The sequence below is a fragment of the Heterodontus francisci genome, unplaced genomic scaffold (genome assembly GCF_036365525.1).
Source record: "Heterodontus francisci isolate sHetFra1 unplaced genomic scaffold, sHetFra1.hap1 HAP1_SCAFFOLD_61, whole genome shotgun sequence".
In the NCBI taxonomy this organism is placed as follows: domain Eukaryota; kingdom Metazoa; phylum Chordata; class Chondrichthyes; order Heterodontiformes; family Heterodontidae; genus Heterodontus; species Heterodontus francisci.
In genome coordinates, this window is record NW_027141441.1 from 4055136 (window position 1) to 4076054 (window position 20919).

At 47.0% G+C, this 20919-nt stretch overlaps 1 non-coding gene across 1 annotated transcript; it reads left to right on the forward strand.

Annotated features, from left to right (window-relative positions):
- The first annotated feature begins 4224 nt into the window (after positions 1 to 4224).
- trnar-ucu (transfer RNA arginine (anticodon UCU)) lies at positions 4225 to 4315 on the forward strand. Its single transcript is given in 2 exon segments — positions 4225 to 4261; positions 4280 to 4315. It is a non-coding gene; the product is annotated as a tRNA-Arg (tRNA).
- The last annotated feature ends 16604 nt before the right edge of the window (positions 4316 to 20919 follow it).

Here is a 20919-nt window from a genome sequence, read left to right on the forward strand (position 1 = left end):
CCTGTGTGGAGTTTGCAAGTTGTTTATGTGGGCTTCCACAAGATACTCTGGTTTCCTCCCACAACGAAAGACTTGTGGGTTGATAGATAAATTGACTGTTGTAAATTGGCCCCAGGGTAGGTGATAGGAGAAATGTGGGGATGTGGTAGGGAATTCTGGGTCAACATAGGATTAGTATAAATGGGTGGTTGATGGTCAGTGCAGACTCAGTGGGCCAAAGGGCCTATATCAGTGCTGTATATCTCTATGACCATTCTCTAAGCAAATGCATTTTTCATGAATTCCTCATTTCTTTTATTAATGACAACTTTATATTTCCGGCCCTTGCTTCATACGATACCACAAGTGGAATCTTGTTTCCATCAACCCGATCAAACCCCTTCACTATTTCCTCATATTGCAATGTTTCTTTAACCCTGACAGACTGTGGAGTTTCTGCTGCTTGATTGCAGTTCTTGCTTCCCACCAGTAGATGTCACCTCACTCCAATATAGTAAAGTTCACAAATGTGAGAGAGACACAACAGGAAATAATTGTTCACATTATAGTGAATGTGTGGGATTTAGAAATACTAGGAGTGGAGACGAGTTATTATTGAATTTGTCAAACCAAACATATGTTATAATGTTGTGTTAAATCTGTCACTCTGTTGTCTTGATTCTGAGAGTGACATAGACTCATCGAGTCATTGGGTCATTTGTGGTATAGAAGGAGGCCATTCGCCCCATCGAGTACAGGCCAGCTCTCCATGGAGCGATCCAGTCAGTCCCACTCGTCTGCTCGATCCCCCGAGCCCTGTAAATTTATTTCCTTCAAATGCCCATCGAAATTCCTTTTGTAACCAACGATTGTCTCCACTTCCTCCGCCCTCGGGGGCAGCGAGTTACAGATCATTACCAATCACTGTGTAAAAAAGCTCTTCCGCACATTCCCCCTGCGTCTCTTGTCCAAAACCTTCAATCTGAATCCCCTAGTCCTTGTACCAATAGTTAATGGGAACAATTTTTCCTTGCCAACTTATCTAAAACTGTCATCACCTTCGACACCTCTATCCATTCTCCCCTCAATCTCCTTTGATACAGGCAGACAAAACCCTGTTTTTCTAACCTAACCTTGAAACTAAAACCCTCCATCCCTGGAACTATTCTGGTAAATCTCCTCTGCATCCTCTCAAGAATCCGCACATCCTTTCGAAAGATTGGTGAGCAGATCTGGATGCAACACTCCAATTGGGGCCGAACCAGAGTTCAGCATAACAACCCTGCTTTTGTACTCAATGTCTCTATTTATAAAGCCCAAGATCCCACATGCTTTGCTAACCACTCTCGCAATATGTCTTGCCAACTTCAAAGAATGATGGACATGTACTCCAGGTCCCTCTATTCCAGCACACTCTTCAGAACTGTAGCATTGAGTATATATTGCCTCTCCCTATTTCTTCTGTTAAAATGCATCACCTCACACTTGTCACTATTAAATTCCATCTGCCACCTGTCTGCCCATCCTACTAGCCGATAACTATCCTGTTTCAGGCAGTTCATATCATCCTCACTGTTTGCCACTCCTCCAAGTTTGGTGTCATCGGCATATTTTGAGATTCTACTCGATATTCCAAGATCCAAGTCATTAATCTGTAGCAAAAAAAAGCAATGGTTCTAGCACTGACCCTTGGGGAACACCACTGTCGACTATCCTCCGGTCTGACCAAGAACCATTTCATATGACTCGCTGTTTTCTGTCCTTAAACCAATTTCCTATCCAAATGGACACTGACCCTCCTAATCCATGAACCTCAATTTTGTTAACCACCCTTTTATGTGGTACTTTATAAAATGCTTTTGTAAAATCCATATAAACAACATCCACTGCATTCCCTTCATCAACTTTCTCAGATAGTTTATCAAAAAATGCAGTTAGATTCATCAAGCATGAACTTCCATTTATAAATCCATGCCCACTCTCCTTAATTAACTCAAACCTCTCCAAATGACTTGATTTTTTCCCTGACCTGTTGGTCTTGTGCTGATAGCAAGCTCACCACAGAGCATGTATTTGGCAATGTGACTGTCATTCATTTGGCCCAGTCAACAGAGCCGCCTCTGACTCAAGAGGGCAAACGTGCTGCGGATCCCTGCACGCTGGTGTACTTCCTCATTCGGCACTCTGTCCTGCCAGGAGATGCCCAATATCCATCTGAGGCAGTGGAGGTGGAAGCTGTTCAGCTGCTTTTCTTGGCTTGTATAAGTTGTTAATGTTTCTCTACTATAAAGGAGGGTGCTGAGAACACAAGCCTGGTACACATGGAGTTTTGTATTTTCGGTCAGTTTGCTGTCGGTTCACACCCGTCTTCTCAACTTTGACATGACAGCTGCAGCATTGGCAATCCTGGTGCTGATTTCAGCATCAAGGGACAGATTGCTGGTGATTGTTGATCCAAGGTATTTGAACTGTTGACAACCTCCAAAGTGAGGTTGTCAATGTTGATGGAAAGTGGAGTCTCTACGTCCAAGTCTCTACGTCCAAGTGGAGTCTTGCCAAGATGAACAGCTTGTCGTCAGCTCTGATATGCAGGTGAACACCCCCATCTGAGTCACTGAAAGTGTACAATAGCAGCATGGAGAAGAATACACCAATTATAAAGGATGTGATAACTAGACAGTTAGAAAATAATGATATGTTTGGGCAGAGTCAACATAGATTTATGAAAAGGAAAACAGGCTTGAAAAAACCCGTTGAGTTTTTTGAGGATGTTACCTGTAGAACAGATAAAGGAGAACCAGTGGATGCTTTGGTAATGTCCCACACAGGAGGTGAGTAAACAAAATTAGAGCACATAGGATTGGGGATAATATACTGGTGTGGATTGAGAATTGGTTAACAGACCGAAAACAGAGAGCAGGAATAACGGGTCCTCCTCAGGATGGCAGGCTGTTACTATTGGGGTACTGCAAGGATCAGTGTTGGAGCCACAGCTGTTAACAACCGAAATAAATGATTTGGATGTGGGGATTAAATGTAATATTTCCAAGTTTGCAGATGACACAAAGCTAGGTGAAGTGTGAGCTGTGTGAAGGATGCAGAGATGCTTCCAGGGAACCTGGAGAGGCTAAGTGAATGGGAAAGAACATGGCAGATGGAATATAATGTGAATAAGTGTGAATAAGTGCAGTTGGCTGCCATGTGACCAGATTTGCCACAGGTGCGGCAAACTCTGGGCTGCCCAGCGTAGACCAAGAAGCCTCGATACCGATAACCCCTCCACTTCCACTTTGGTGGAATAAACAGAAAGACAGAGTATTTCTTAAATGGTGAGAGGTTGGGAAGTGTTGATGTCCAAAGGGACCTGGGTGTCCTTGTTCATGAGACACTAAAAGCTCTTGTGCAGGTGCAGCAATCAATTAGGAAGGCAAATGGTATGTTGGCCTTCACACGAGGCGTCTTGAGTACGGGAGTAAAGATGTCTTGTTGCAATTGTATAGAGCCTTGGTGAAACCGCGCTGGAGTATTGTGTATAGTTTGGTCTCCTCATCTAAGGAAGGATATACTTGCCATAGAGGGAGTGAAACAGAGGGTCACCAGACTAATCCCTGGGATGGTGGGACTGAAACTGGGCCTGTATTCCTTAAAGTGTCGAAGAATGAGAGGTGATCTCATTGAAACTTACAGGGTGTGACAGTGTGGATGTAGATAGGATGTTTGCCCTGGTTGGTGAGTCTAAAATCAGGGGACCAAGTCTCAGAATAAGGAGTAGGCCATTTAAAACTGAGATAGGGTTGAATTTCTGCACTCAGATGGTGGTGAATCATTGGAATTCTCTACCCCAGAGAGCTGTGGCAGTTCAATCATTGAGCATGTTCAAGACAGAAATTGTTAGAAATCTTGATACTCATGACATCAAGGGATATGGGGATAGCACGGGAAAGGGGCAGATAGAGGTAGATGATCAGCCATGATCATCAGGCTCGATGGGCTGAATGGCCTACTCCTATGTTCCTCTTTTCCTAAGAGAGTTGGCGCCAGCGCGCAGCCCTGCTTTACCCCACTGCTGATCTTGAAAGTGTCTGATGTTGCTCCATTGTAACTGATGGAACTGTGCATGTTCTCGTGGAAAGAAGAGATGATGCCCAAGAGTTCAGGAGGGCAGCCGAGTTTCCATCGCAGTTTGAAGAGTCAGTCTCTGCTGACAAGATCAAAGGCCTTGGTGATGTCATTCAAAATATGTGTGGCTCTGTGGCGCAATGGATAGCGTGTTGGACTTCTAAATAATGATAAAGAAGGCATTCAAAGGTTGTGGATTCAAATCCCACCAGAGTCAGATTTTGGACCAGAGACAGAAGAGCACAACGGAACAGAGTTAACAAGTGTGTCAAAAGCACCGACTCAGAGACAGAGCGAGAGAGAGAGGAGCACGGCAGGAGCGGAGCACGGGTAAAAAAATCAAGGGGTGACATCACAATGGAGAGTGAGAGCAGGGAAACAGAGAGCCGCTGGGGTGAGTTTCCAGGATTTGGTTCTTGCTTCGGTGCAGTGGAAGGAGCTGTTTGGTGAGGATCTGGTAAGCTGTGACATCACATGCAAGCAGGTAGTTGATTGGTTTGGAAAAAGCTGCATGTTTGATGAGTATCTGGTAAGTGATTAAGGTCCATTTTAGTCCTAATGTTTAAAATAGTAAACAAACTAGTAGTAAGCTTAATAAAATATACAATAAAATAAACAATAGAATAAAATAATTAAGTAGTTAATTGAAACACGTTAAGGATGACAGGACAGGTGATGTGTCACAGCTGCAGCATGTGGGAGCTCCTGGATGCCAGTGTGATTCAGAGCAAACACATCTGCAGCAAGTGTAGTATGTGTTCTTATCAGTGCTTATTTGATTGAGAAGAGACCATGATCATTGCCTTTTGATCCTGGGGGAACTTTGAGTAAAATGGCTATAACCAATTTTCGAGTTTCGGGCCAGGGAGTGCGCAACACTGTTCGGGTGGTCGTGAAGGACAAGGAAGGAGATGCACCGGTCGATCGCACCTTCTTCATCAAGAAATTTCTCTTCGATTGCTGCGGATTTCAAGCGACGGACGTCTTCTGCCTGCAGGATTTCCCCAGCAGTGGATACTTCGACGTGACGTTCCGGAACGTGGCGGGATGCATCAAGTTTCTGAAGGCGTTCAAGGTGAAAGGGGACCGGGCGCCACTGTCGATCCTCACAGCGGAGCCGCTCTTCACGCTTCCGTCACAACGGTACCGGGTGGTGACGATTCACCTCTACAACCCCCATGTTCCGGTGGTGGATGTACTCACCTTTCTCGCCAGGTCCGTCGAGGTGGCCGGCAGCAGCACTGATGTCAAGGACCCCTTTGGGATCTGGACCAGCAAGCGGCAGGTCAAGGTGACCTTGAACGTAGATCCCAGTGGAGCCATCATCCACCCTCCCTCCAGCTTCGCTATCGGGGGAAGTCGAGGCTTCTTGGTCTACGCTGGGCAGCCCAGAGTTTGCCGCACCTGTGGCAAATCTGGTCACATGGCAGCCAACTGCAGCACGGTTGTTTGCAAGAACTGCAAGGAGGAAGGCCATCAGACCAAGGACTGTAAGCAGACTAAGTGTTGCAACTTGTGCGGTGCGGCAGGCCATCTCTACAAGACCTGCCCCAAACGTTGCCTCAGCTATGCTCAGGCGGCAAGGTCCAAGGAAAGGCCGGGAGAAGGTTCGACGAAGGCGTCCGCTGTTCGAAAGGAGACCAGCAACCTTCTCCGCAGCGAGGAACTTCAACCTGAGAAGGAAGGGGAGGCAGCTGAAACCAACGACCCAGCACCTATCCAGCGCCCGGAAACCCCTCCTCCACAGACAGAATCAATGGAGGAGGAGGCAGCAGATGGACAAACAGGTCAGTGGCAAGTGGTCCAGAGGAAAACCACAAAGAAAAAACATCCCAAAGCCACCACCCAAACCAGTGGCAAGAGGAGGCTCTCTTCTGAATCAGACTGCAACAACTCCTCTTCACTGGACGGGGAAATGCTGGAGCGACAGCCCCTTCAAAAGAGGCGGCAGAACTCCGAGATGGATGATAGAGCATCCCAGCCCCCGGGCACTGGAAGCTGTGATGGGCCCGGCGTGCCCCAACCCCAATGCCCCACACGTAACGAAGTGGCCAACGCATCTCAGCTCCGGGACACCGGGAGCAAAGACACGTCTGGCGCACCTGAGCTCCTGGAGACCGGGAGCTGTGATGTTTTCGAGGAGGAACAGATGGAAGCAGCTGAGGACAACCCAATCCTCTCTGCCTACAAGACCCGCCCCCCCCCCCGATGTCACCCGAGCGGCACAAACCCTGCATGAAAAATCAGGAGGGGTTTCTGAGCCCAACCAATGTGAAACTGCTTGCGCATACGATGGGTATGCAGGAACATCCCGAAGGGGAAGGACTGGGACTAGCGAGGACAAATGGTATGGGAAGCAACAACTAATTTTAGTACAAAATGGGTGTACGAATTGCTTCCATTAATGTGCGTAGCATTAAATCTACTACGCGATGTGTTTCAACCTTGGATTACCTTGCCAAGGTCAAAGCTGACCTACTGTTTCTGCAAGAGTGTGGAATACCACACCTCAGCACCTACAGGCAGTGGTCGCGATGGTGGTCCCATGGGCCATCGATCTGGTCGGGGGGTAATGACTGCCGTTCCTCCGGCCTGGGTATTCTGCTGCGGGGAGGTAACTTCACCAGCTCCGTAGTTAAGGAGGTGGTGGGCGGCCGCCTCCTCGTAGCAGACGTGATGTACAACAACGCTCCGCTCCGGTTGATCAATGTGTACGCCCCGGTACAACGCAGCGAGCGGCTGACCGTCTTCCAGCAGCTCCCACTGCTGCTGGCGACGTCCAGGCCGGTCATCCTAGGCGGTGACTTCAACTGCATCATCGATGCGGCTGGACGATCCGGCAGTGACGACAGCAAACTGGACGCTACGTCCAGATTCCTAATAGAAACAGTTAAAGATGCCAAACTGCACGACGTCTTCAGCAAACCTGCAGACGGAGCGCAGCGCAGATACACATGGTCAAGATCGGACGGGTCTGCCCGTTCCAGGATTGACTTCCTGTTTGTGTCCCGTGCTGTCACGGTCGGATCCACCGACGTCAAGCCGGTGTTCTTCTCCGACCACTGCCTCTTACTGGCCGACTGTCATTTGCAGGACGACCAGCGGGTTGGCAGAGGGACGTGGAAGCTCAATGCGACACTGCTGACCCCAGAGAACGTTGAGGAACTCAAAAGGGATTACAATGGTTGGAGGACCGTGAAACCCCTCTTTGAGTCTCCAGTTCACTGGTGGAAAGCGATTAAGGAGAACATCAAGAGGTTCTTCATCCACAAAGTTGTTCAGAAGGCGAGAGAGAGACAGAGGGAAGTGTTCCGACTCCAGAAAATTATGCAATATCTACTCCGGTTGCAGTCAATGGGGGTCGAGGTCAAGGAGGACCTCCAAGAGGTGAAGAGCCAGCAGGCCTCGTTCTTTGCCAAGGAGGCCTCCAAGATCATCTTCCGGTCCAGAATCCGCTCCATCGAGCAGGATGAGACGTGCTCGCGTTGCTTCTTCCAAAAGGTACACAGAGAGAGCTCTGTTATCAGCAGCCTGAAGGAAGAAGATGGCTCGGTAACGTCTTCGCAGTCCGATTTACTAAGGATCAGCAAATCCTTTTATGCTGGGCTGTATGACGCGAAGCCCACAGACAGCAGAGCCTCCCAGTCCTTCCTGTCATCTATCACAGAGGTCTTAGGTGACAGCAGGAGGGAGAGACTGGACAAGCCGCTAACTCTGGACGAGCTGACAAAGGCCGTCGAGTCTTTCGAGACGAGTAAAACTCCCGGGAGCGACGGCTTACCGGTCGAGTTGTACTCGGCCCTGTGGGACTGGGTCGGCCCGGACCTGCTGGACGTATACGAGAGTGTGCTCCTGGCCGGCAGCATGTCAGAATCCATGAGAAAAGGCATCATCACGCTCATTTGCAAGCAGAAGGGGGAGAGGGCAGAAATCAGAAATTGGCGGCCCATCTGACTGCTTAATGTTGATTACAAGATTCTGTCCAAAGTCATAGCCAGTCGAGTCAAGTCTGCTCTGGAGTTGGTGATTCACCCCGATCAGACCTGTACTGTACCCGGCAGGAAGATCTCTGATAGTCTCCCGCTACTCAAGGATACGATCGCCTACGTACGGGACAGGAGGGTGGACACCTGCCTCATCAGCCTGGACCAGGAGAAGGCTTTTGACAGGATATCGCACACCTACATGATGGACGTGCTTTCCAAAAAGGGGTTTGGGGAGAGAATCTGCAATTGGATCCAACTGCTCGACACAAACATCAGTAGCGCAGTCTCAATCAACGGGAGGGAATCTGAAAGTTTCCCAATCAAATCTGGAGTCAGACAGGGCTGCCCTCTGTCCCCGGTCTTGTTTGTTTGCTGTATTGAACCCTTTGCTGAGTATATTAGGAAGGATGCGAGCATAAGAGGGGTGACAATCCCAGGCAGCGGAGGCACTCAGGTCAAAACCTCCCTGTACATGGATGACGTCGCCGTTTTCTTCTCGGATCCGCTGTCCGTGCGCAGACTGATGAGTATCTGCGACCAGTTCGAACTGGCCTCGGGAGCCAAAGTTAACCACGGCAAGAGCGAGGCCATGTTCTTTGGCAACTGGGCTGACCGATCCTTTGTCCCCTTCACCGTCAGGTCAGACTGCCTGAAGGTGCTGGGGATATGGTTCGGAAGGGCCGGGGCGTGCACCAAAACATGGGAGGAGCGAGTAGCCAAGGTACGACAAAAGTTGGGCATGTGGGGGCAGCAATCTCTCTCCATTGTGGGTAAGAACCTGGTCATCGGGTGCGAGGCGCTCACGTTGTTGCTCTACGTGGCGCAGGTCTGGCCCATACCCCACTCCTGCGCCGTGGCAGTCAGCCGAGCCATTTTCCGCTTCATCTGGGGATCTAAAATGGACCGGGTCCGGAGGGACACGATGTTCAAATCTCTGGACAAGGGCGGGAAAAATGTACCCAACGTGGCCCTCATCCTGATGACCACCTTCGTGTGCGGCTGCATCAAGCTGTGTGTAGATCCCCAGTACGCAAACGCCAAGTTTCACTACGTGCTGAGGTTCTATCTGTCCCCGGTGTTGCGAAGGATGGGCCCGGTCACATTGCCGCGGAACGCTCCATGCAGTTGGGCGGTGCCGTACCACCTATCCTTCGTGGAGCAGTTTCTGCGGGAAAACACCTTTGACCACCGGTCCATCAGGCAGTGGTCTGCACGGAATGTCCTCAAGGTCCGACGGGAAAAGGAAACGGTGGATCATGTCGGATGGTTCCCCGAGCAGACCGTCAAAGTCATTTGGTGGAATGCCTCATCACCAGAACTTTCAAACAAGCACCAAGACGTAGCTTGGCTGGTGGTGAGAAGGGCCCTCCCCGTCAGATCCTTCACGCACACCCGAAGTCTCGCCCCCTCCGCACAGTGCCCCCGCATTGGCTGTGGTGGGGAAGAGACGGTCGCCCACCTCCTCCTGGAATGTGCCTTTGCAAAGCAGGTGTGGAAAGAGATGCATTGGTTTTTGTCAAGGTTCATCCCAAGCAGCTCTGTAACACAGGAGTCTGTGCTCGACGGGCTGTTCCCAGGGACGCACACCGAGACAAACATCAACTGCTGCTGGAGGACTATCAATTCGGTGAAAGACGCCCTTTGGTCTGCCCGAAACTTGCTGGTCTTCCAGCGCAAAGAGTTGTCCACCACCGAATGTTGCAGATTGGCACATTCCAAGGTCCAGGACTACGTGCTGAGGGACGCACTAAAGCTTGGGGCAGCCGCAGCAAAAGCTCAATGGGGAAAGACCACAGTGTAAGGTTCCCCCACCAAGCTGGACTGAGGGGCTGGATCCATGGGAAACCCCTCGAACTGTATCGTTAATATTCTCAATTGCTGTAAATGTAAAACTGTAATTGACATGACAATTGTGAAACGGAAGGGTTGGGAAGAAACTCATGACAGTATTGAAGGAAACTGATCTCCCTTGAAATGTTTGTATTTTTTGATGCTGTTTTAAACTGTTTGGCAATGTAATTGTTACAGGTTTTTATGAATGAAGTATATTTTGGAAATAAAAAAAAAAGTTTGCGGCTCAAAGAGTGAGAAAAAAGGAATGTAGTGGTAGTAAGGTGGATTGACACTGTTCTCTGCAGCAAAGACGGCTGTGTTGCCTGCCGGTGCCAGGATTCAGGACGTCTGCTCAGGGCTGGAGAGAAACATACAATGGGAGGGGGAGGATCCAGTCGTCGTGGTCCATGTCGGTACCAATGACATAGGCAGGACAAGGTTAGAGGTTCTGCAAAGTCAGTATGAGGAACTAGGCAGCAAATTAAGTAGCAGAACCTCAAAGTTAATCATCTCTGGATTATTACCTGAGCCATGTGCAAATTGGCATAGGACGAATAAGATTAGAGAAATTAATGCGTGGCTCAAAGACAGGTGTGGTAGTAGTGGGTTCTGGTTCGTGGGACATTGGCACCAGTACTGGGGAAAGTGGTGGCTGTACCGCTGGGATGGTCTACACCTGAACCCTGCTGGTGCCGGTGTTCTAGCGAGCCACATAACGAGGGAAGTAGAGACAGTTTTCAACTGAATAGTGGGGGCAAGGGATCAAATTTGGGAAGATATGGTGAATCAAGGAGGAGAGACAAGGCAAGAGAGAAAGGTATAAATATGGGAAATGATAAACAGACTGTGACAGGAAGGGACAGAGCAGACAAATCTAAGAGTAAATCAACAGATAAGGCTAGAGATTACAAAAATAATAAAAGGACAAAACAAAATGCTCTGTATCTGAATGCATGGAGCTTTCGAAACAAAACAGATGAACTGAGAGCACAAATAGAATAAATAAGTGCGATCTGATAGTCATTACAGAGATCTGGCTGCAGGGCGTCATCGATTGGGATGTGAATATTGGAGGTTGCATGGCATTTAGGAAGGACAGGAAGCTTGGAAAAGGTGGTGGGGTAACTCTGTTAATTAATGATGGTATGAGCGCAATAGAGAGGGATGACCTAAGTTCAGGAGATCACGATGCAGAAGCAGTTTGAGTTGAGATGAGAAATAATACAGGCAAGAAGTCACTTGTGGGAGTGGTGTACAGGCCACCTAACATTAACCACACTGCAGGATGGGGTATAAAAAAAGAAACAATGGCAGCTTGTCAGAAAGGTACAGCAATAATTGTGGTGGATTTTGATATCCATATAGACTGGAAAATTCTGATGGGCAGAGGTAGCCTAGATGAGGAGTCCACAGAATGTTTTTGGGATAATTTCTTGGAAAAATAGGTTCTGGAGCCAACCTGAGAGCAGGCTATACTAGACCTGACATTGTGCAATGAGATAGGATTAACTAATGACCTCATAGTTAAGGTGCCCCTAGGTAGTAGCGATCATAACATGATTGAATTTTACATTCAGTTTGAGGGAGAGAAGAGTGGGTCCCAGACTAGTATTTTAAACTTAAATAAGGGCAATTATAAGGGCATGAAAGCAGAGCTAGCTAAAGTGAACTGGCAAATTAGGTTAAGGGATAGGTCAATCGAGATGCAGTGGCAGACATTTAAGGAAAATTTCAGAATACACAGAATAGATACATTTCAACGAGAAAGAAAAATTCCAAAGGTGGGACTCATCATCCATGTTTAATGAAAACAGTTAAAGATACTATCAAACTGAAAGAAAATGCCTATAATTGTGCAAAGGTGGGAGGCAGGTCAGAAGATTGGACAGAATATAAAAAACAGCAAAGAATGACTAAAAGATTGATAAGGAAGGTAAAATTAGAGTACGAGAGAAAGCTAGCAAGAAATATAAAGACAACTAGTAAGAGTTTGGATAGATATTTTAAAAACAAAAGAGTTAACAAAGTGAGTGTTGGTCCTATGGAAAGTGTGTCTGGGGAATTAATAATGGATAATTAAGAGATGGCAGATGAATTGAACAGATACTTTGGATTGGTCTTCACTATTGAGGATACAAATAACATCCCAGTATTAGCTGCAAGTCAGGAAATGGAAGGGAGGGAGGAACTCAAGAAAATTACAATCACCAGGGAAGTGGTACTAAACAAATTGTTGGAGCTGCGGGCTGACAAGTCGCCAGGTCCTGAAGTGGCTAGTGAGATAGTTGATGCGCTGGTTTAATTTTCCAAAATTCCCTCGCTTCGGGAAGGTTCTGTTAGATTGGAAAGTAGCGAATGTAATTCATTTATTCAAAAAGGGAGGGAGACAGAAAGCAGGAAACGACAGGCCGGTTAGCTTAACATCTGTCTTAGGGAAAATGTTAGGAGCGATTACTGAAGATGTTATAGCAGGGCATTTAGAAAACATTAAGGTAACCAGGCAGAGTCAACATGGTTTTGTGAAAGGGAAATCATGTTTAACCAATTTATTGGAGTTCTTTGAGGGAGTTACATGTGCTGTGGATAAAGGGGAACCGGTGGATGTATTATACTTCGATTTCCAGAAGGATAAGGTGACATATCAAAGGTTATTGCAGAAAATAAAAGCTCATGGTGTCAGGGGTAACATATTGGCATGGATAGAAGATTGGCTACCGAACAGGAAACAGAGAGTCAGCATAAATGGGTCATTTTCTGGTTGGCAAGAAGTAACGAGTGGTCCACAGGGATCTGTGCTGGGGCCTCGACCTTCTACAATTCTCGAAATGACTTTGATGAAGCGACCAAAAGTATGGTTGCTAAATTTGCTGATGACAAAGATAGGTCGGAAAGTAGGTTGTGAAGAGGACATAAGGGGGCTACAATGGGATATAGATAGGTTAAGTGACTGGGCAAAGACCTGGCAAATGGAGTATAATGTGGGAAAGTGGGAAATTGTCCACTTTGGCAGGAATAATAAAAAAGCATATTATCTAAATGGTGAGAGATTGCAGAGATCTGAGATGCAGAGGGATCTGGGTGTCCTAGTGCACGAATCGCAAAAGGTTAGTCTGCAGATACAGCACGTAATTAGGAAAGCTAATAGAATGTTATCATTTATCGCCAGGGGAATTGAATACAATAGTAGGGAGGTTATGCTTCAGCTATATAGGGCATTGGTGAGACCTCTTCTGCAATACTGAGTACAGTACTGGTCTCCTTATTTATGGAAGGATGTAAATACATTGGAGGTAGTACAGAGAAGGTTTACTAGACTAATACATGGAATGGGTGGGCTGTCTTACGAGGAAAGATTGGACAGGCTAGGTTCGCATCCACTAGAGTTTAGAGGAGAAAGAGGCGACATGATTGAAACATACAAGATCCTGAGGGGTTTTGACAGGGTGGATGTGGAAAGGATGTTTCCCCTTGTGGGAGAATCTAGAGCTAGGGGTCACTGTTTAAAAATAAGGGGTCACCCATTTAAGACAGAGATGAGGAGCAATTTTCCCCCTCAGAGGGTCGTGAGTCCTTGGAATTGTCTTCCTCAAAAGGCGGTGGAAGCAGAGTCTTTGAATATTTTTAAGGGAGAGATGGATGGATTCTTTATCTGCAAGGGGGTGAAAGGTTATCGGAGGTAGATGGAAATGTGGAGTAATCAGTTCAGCCATGAGCTTATTGAATGGTGAAGCAGGCTCGAAGGGACGAGTGGCCCACTCCTGCTCCTAATTCGTATGTTCATATGTAAAGACAATGTCGAGTGGTCTGTACTGTTCACAGTACTTGTCCTGTAACTGCCGAAGTGAGACAATCATGTCGACTGTCGATCTACCAGCTCTGAAGCTGCACTGAGACTCAGGATAGATGTGTGATGCCAGGGTCTGCAATCTGGTCTGAGCAATGCGAGCAAAGACCTTCCCCACAATACCGAGCAAGGAGATGCCTCGCTATTTGCTGCAGTCACTGCGATTCCCCCTTATTGTTGTACAAGGTGACAATGTTTGCATCACGCATGTTTTGAGGTGCAGATCTTTCCTTCCAACAGAGACACAGAAGTTCATGGAGATGCTGCAGTAGAGCCGCTTTTCCACTTTTGATGATTCCAGGTGGAATACCATCATTTCCAGGGGCTTTACCACTGGCAAGATGGTCAATGGCTTTGTTGAGCTCCACTATGGTGGGGTCACTGTCCAGCTCCTCCATGACAGGGAAGTCTGGAATGGCACTGAGAGCCACTTCAATGACAATATTCTCCGTTATGTAGAGTTTAAGGTAATGCTCCACTCACCTTTCCATCTGCTTGTTAACAGATGATTCCACTTTGACACCGCACTGAGACCTTGAGCATTGTTGTCTGAAAGAGCCTGATCGAGGATGTTGAGGAACTCCTGGGTCCTTTCTGGATCAGTGGTTCGTCAAGTGTTGATCTGAGGACGACGTTCTTCTTGGATGGATGAGGCTTCCTTGGCTGAAGCCTGACCTTGTTACACACCAGGGAGTGGTCAGTGTCACAGTCAGCACTGTGATAGCTGTGAGTGATGAGGACACTGCTGAGGGTGGTATGTCTGGTGATGATAAGGTCTAGCTGGTGCCAGTGGTGTGATCTCAGATGTCTCCAGGACACCCTGTGGCACAGCTTGACCTGGAAGTAGCTGTTCATCACACAGAATCCATGGTGACAGCATAGCTCCAGCAACCTCTGTCCATTTTCATTCATCTTGCCAATCCCCTGGTGCTCTATGCTCGTTGGCCAAGCTGTAGTCAGTACCCAAGCTTGCGTTGAAGTCTCCTAGAAGGTACAGTCCCTCAGTGCTGGGAATTCTACTGATGGCAGTATCAAGTGTCACATAGAATTGATCCTTGACATCTGGGGTGGAGGTGAGTGTCGGGACATAGATGCACATGAGATTAACTGGGCCCACGCTTGTTGACAAGTGAAGAGTAAGAAGTCTCTCTGAGCCTACTGTGGGTTGTTCACTCATCTCAAGTGGCGTGTTTTTTACTGTGAAAACCACTCCATGCTCACGAGTTGCCTCTTGGGCTTTCCCCTGCCAGAAGAAGGTGTAGTGTTTCTCTTTGAGGGATCCACTTTGAACGAGTCTAGTTTCTTGCAGCTCAGCAATGTCCACATTGAGCCTTGTGAGTTCCTCGTCGATCACAGCTGTCTTGTGTGTGTCATCAACCTGCAGAAGGGTGTCAGTAAGGCCAGGACACATGGTCCTTACATTCCAGCTTGTGATGCAAAGGACTGGTGTCTTCTTTGTTGAGCTTGTTTTTCTTGGTGCATTGATTATCGATCCGCCTGTTGAGAGATGACTCTCTAAGCTCCAAGCACCCATTGAAGCAAGCAGATCGTGGCTTCACAGCACCTAACTGACTGGGGGCTGCCCAGCTTGGAGTGGGTGGTAGCTATCCAATGAGATGCGATGATCTCTTCAACTGTCAGAAGTAACCCCTGGTGCTCATACTCTGCACCAATTGAGTGAGAGCTTATAATCGGTAACCGTTTCGTCCCGTGTTGTGCTAATGTTTAAGTACAAATAGTGTCCTCTACACGGCACATTAGTACTGAACACAAAATGGCTCCTTTGGTCATGTGTTAATTATAAAATGGCTTTCTTGACCTTGTTAGTTATTACAATGGATACATTATAAAAATGGTCAAATTAAACTAAGATCGAACTACCCAAGCTTACCTGCATCCTCCAGTCCTCTGGCAACATTCCCATATTTAAGGAGGATTGAAAGATTGTGGTTCGAGTCTCTGATATTTCCACCCTTACTTCCCTCAGCAACCCAGGATGCAGCCCATTCAAACTGGGTGACTTTTCTACTGTGAGTGCTGCCAACCTTGTAATTGTCTCCTCTTTATCTATTTTCATCCTGTCCAATTTCTTCACTTCCTCCTCCTTTACTGTGACATTTGCAGCATCCGCTTATTTTGTGATACTCAATTAGTGCCTCAGCCACACCCTCTGCCTCCATAGGATCTCCTAATTGACCCACCCTTTCATTGACTGTCCATATGTTGGTAAAAGACTTCAGTGTTCCCAGTTATGTGACCTGCTAATCTTTTCTCATACATTCTCTTGCTGATCTCATTTCCTTTTTCAGGCTCTCCTCTGTACTTTCTGTATTCTGCTTGTTTCTCTACTGCATATGAATCCTCACATGATTTCGATATGAATGATTTTTGAACTATTTTGTTGAAGGATTGAGTTTTGTAAATTTCTCCCTGGCTCCCCTCATGGTCAGGCAGAAAGTTTAACTGCTGTGTTTTCAAACAGCAACAGCTTTATTTGAAAAGCCATTGGGACAGGATTCCGGGTTTTAATCCAGTCACAAATCTGGTTCTGATGTCTTGTGGCTCCAGCTGTCACATGACCTGTCAGAGGATGACCTCATCATTGGCCCAGTCATGGAGCTGTGGGTTGATGTTTAAATTGTTGCAAAATAATTTTCCAGAAGGACAATCAAAATGAATCGTTATATAAAAGGTAGATTTTGTGAATTTGTGCTCCCAGTGGAAATCCCTGCAGAGTCTGCTGGTTTTCATATCCCCAATTCCCCACAGGAAGCTCTGTGTCGGAATCTGTATTCATTATATCAATATTATACAGAATCATTTCATGGGAGACCCCAGTGTGAATTGTAGACAGTTGGGTCAGTTTTAACTTTCAAATTAACACAGAAGCAAAATACTGCAGATGCTGGAAATCTGAAATAAAAACAGAAAATGCTGGAAATACTCAGCAGGTCTGGCAGCATCTGTGGAGAGAGAAACAGAGTTAACGTTTGTGGTCTGTGACCTTTCATCAGAACTGGGCTGAAATTGTCTGAGGGCCAAGTGGCCTCTTTCTGTGCCTTAAACTTTCTATGAGTCTAAGATTCGATGAGATTGTGGAATCAATTTCAGGGTCAATGACATTGCACTCTGTAAGGATAGGAAGATGGAGATTATTAAGTACAGTGCAAGAATATAGATGCTTTTACATTATTTTAATCAAAATTGATTCAAACTTTGTGTTCACGAATCCTATCTTTTGATCACAATGACACTGATAACAATGGAAAAAGCAAGACTTGCATTTCACGACCACAGGACATTGCAGAGCCTTTTACAGCCAATGAAGGACTTTCCAAGTGTAGTCACTGTAGTCATGGAAGAAACATGGTGGCCAATGTGCGCACAGCAAGCTCCCAGAAGCAACAACGTGATAAAAACGAGATAATCTGTTTTGAAGTGATGCTAATTCAGGGTTAAACAATGACCAGCATCCCAGAAATAATTCCCCTTCTATTCTCTGAAATAGTGCCATGGTACCTTTAACATCCACGTGAGAGGGCAGAGGGATCCTCAGTTTTCTGTCTCACCTGAAAAACAGCATTTCTGATAGTGCAGCACTGCCTCAGTACTGTACTGGAGTGTCAGCCATTTTTAAAGGGCTGTTAGTCCTTTTGGAAAATATTTAAAGGAAGATTAAATTAAATTAAATAAATACATTGCTTTTGCCTCTCTCCCATTCCCCCCAATAACAGTTAAATTAATTATTTGCCCTTCCCTCCCAAAACCTACCTTTACCATCTGACCTTCCGCCCAAAACTGCACAAACTGTAAACTATAACCCTTCCCACCATCCCCTACACCCATGACATTAATTTGACTCCGTCCCCCCACCCCCACTCTGAGAAACTTACCTTCTCCCCCCTCCCCACCAGTGTTGCACCTCATTTGCCCGGGTGGGGCTCGGAAGGCACGGCAGTGCCGGCCACTGGGCTGAAGATCGCAGCGGAACATCAGGAAGTGATGGGATAATAATTAATGCAGGTTCGTGGTCCCGTTGCCGAGCGGTGGAGGTCCCCCACAAGGCCTCGCCGTCGCCGGCAATATCGAGCCAGGCCCTGCCGGCGTTGAGGTCCGTGGCGGGTCTCATCTGGGGCCATCTTCAGGCGGCCCCCACCCCACCCCCACCACAGATCTCGACGTCGAGGGCTCTATAGAATCCAGCCCATTGTTTCTGTCAATCTCAACTCCACAAGGATTTGCCTGTAAATTGTGGAAAAATTAAAGCTCTATAACCTTTTGATAAAAGGGTTCAAATCCATTTCCAAACAAATGATAGTTCTCATTGTATCTAGAACATGTTTTCTTACATACAAACATACCAATTAGGAGCAGGAGTAGACCACTCGGCCCCTCGAGCCTGCTCCACCATTCAATAAGATCATGGCTGATCTGATTGCAACCTCAACTCCTCATTCCCACCTGCCCCCGATAACCTTTCACCCCCTTGTTTCTCAAGAATCTATCTACCTCTATCTTAAAATATTTCAGAATTTCTGTCGTCCAGCAACTCTCATTTTATTTCCTGGATTTCACCTAAAAAATGTATTTCCACACTTTGGATATCCTGTACTTCATTAATGTTTTTGCTGTCTGGGGATTTCCCTTTAATTATATTCAGTGCTGGTATTTTACTGCCACACACTGACTGAACGTGTCCCATCTTTCTGCAGGAAAAACACTCAGCTTCTTTGGCGAGGCAGTTTTCCCACTTGTGTCTCTCTCGGCCACACCTACTGCAATTGGTTGCAGCTACCACTAGATGCTCTTCCCGTCTTTCTTGTCTTTTACCACTAATTTTTCCTTTTGTTTTCTTAACAAATTCAATTGAGTCTGCAACTCTCGAGATCAGACTCTCCCTGTCCCCTCGAACAACGGATTGGTTAAACTTTCTAACCTCTGTTTGTCTGCTCAATTGAAACTCTTTCGTTAATGTGAGATCAGCCCTGGACTGTAGATGATCTGAAAGGGTGTTGTCTAATACCCCGAACACAATCCTGTCTCCATTCAGCTCTTCTCTTATGTTGCCGTATTCACAAACATCCGTGAGTTTGGACAAGTCATTGATAAATGAATGAATACTCTCCCCTTTCTGTTTTGTACGCTTATTAAATTCAAAGTGATTCCTGACAATGCAGCAGCCAGCCGACGTCATCAGAGCGCTCCATGCTGGCACATGCACAAACAGTCTCCTGCGCTCTGAGATGCTGCGCATGCTCAGCCTACGTCTTCCAGGACGAAGTGGCGCATGCGCGGGAAAACTCTCTCCCCCTTTCAGCCACTCACTCCAGGCTGCTCACTGCCCGCTCCTCGCTACCCTGCTCCCCCGCCCTCCGGCCGCTTGCTACCCCCCCCACCCTCGCACTGCCCTCTCTCCGTCCACTCACGCCCCGCTTCCCCCCCACGTCCCTCCGGACAGTAGCTCTAAGCCATGCTGCTTCCCTCCTCTCGGCCTCTCGCTCCAACATTCGATCATTCTTCACCGCACCACCCGATAAAGCAAGGCGAGCCTCGAGATGTGATGGGACAATGTTGGAGCGAGTGGCCGAGAGGAGGGAAGCGGCAGAGCCCATGGCCTGGAGTGTGAGCGGCCAGAGAGCAGGATGGGGGTGGTGGTGAGTGAAGCGGGGAGTGAGCAGTCAGAGAGTGGGATGGGGGGAAGCGGGGAATGTTCGTCCGGAGAATGGGATGGCACTGTTTAGCGGGGATTTGAGGAAAAAATGTTTCAATTCGAGGGTGGTTGGAATCTGGAACACATTGCCTGAAGGAGTGGTAGAGGCAGGAACCCTCACAACATTTAAGAAGTATCTAGATGAGCACTCAAAACGCCACAGAATACAAGGCTACGGCCACGTGCTGGAAAATGGAATTAGAATAGATAGGTACTTGATGGCCGGCATGGACATGATGACCGAAGGGCCTGTTTCTGTGCTGTATAACTCTATGACTCTATGAAACCTCACTGAATTACAGAGGGTGTGCAGCACTGTCAGAGGTGCTGTCCTTCTGATGAGACTTCAAACAGCGCAACGTTCTCCGAGTATCAACCAAAACATGTCCATTGTGTAGATATGTGCCATATTTGCTTATGAAACGACAGTCACTGCTCCGAAAATAATTCACTTTAGGTGAATTAAGATGACTTGGTACCATATAACTGGCGAATGCACAAGAAGGAGCGGGGGACTGTTGGGGGTGGGACGGAGGCGGCGATGGCAACCTTTGAGGGGATTTTTGGGTCGAAGTTGTTTTCTGTGATAAATTGAGTAGCTCCATCTTTAATCCTGGCAGCTGCCTGAATGTCACAGACAGTGACGTTTCAGTGGAAGAGGCTGCATTTGCGCATGTGCTAGTACAGCGTCACCTGGTGGTTGCGTTGTCAGCAAATGCAGCGTTTTAACTTTGGCTCCACGATGACATTTTTTTCCTCAATTAAAATAGGTCTTGAGTGCCTTAATAACTTCTTCACATGTTGCCTTCTGTTCTTCATGAGGATGTTGCCTGCACACTCCCTTCATTGCAGACAATAGTGTACTGACCTGCTCCATGTCTGGCTTCTGCACGCGACCCGATGCAGTACGATACCTTGCAAACCTCTGGAACCAACTCGGCCACTCGTCGGCTTGGTTCAGTGCAGTGACCTTTTCAAAGGTACAAGCAAAGATTTCTCCATCTTCGCTTTGGTTTACTGTGGCCCCCATATAATATTCTGATATCTGTCAAGGCGTAGTACAGAATTTATAAGAATCTGACGGTTAAAATAACCTGAGTTTACTCTACACATCTTGCATTGAAGGTTTCCTCTGCAACTCTCCATGAGGTGCTGTACAGATTATATTACATCACTTCCTGTGATGATGCACATAGTCTATTTATATAATCTGCCCAGTAACAACCCAATGTCCACTCTTATATTATTGTACAGATGTGAGAAAAGCTGAGGATGGGAATGGAACGTCTCAATGAAGATTTCATGATGCTGATGATGTAAATGAGGCTGATCTGTTACCCATTCCACAATCCCTCTTTATTTCTGTGCATGTTTCTCGATGCTGTTTCAACCAAATTGAAAAAGAATCACAAATCCTCCTCTGGAGCCTCAGGTGTTGATTAACAAAA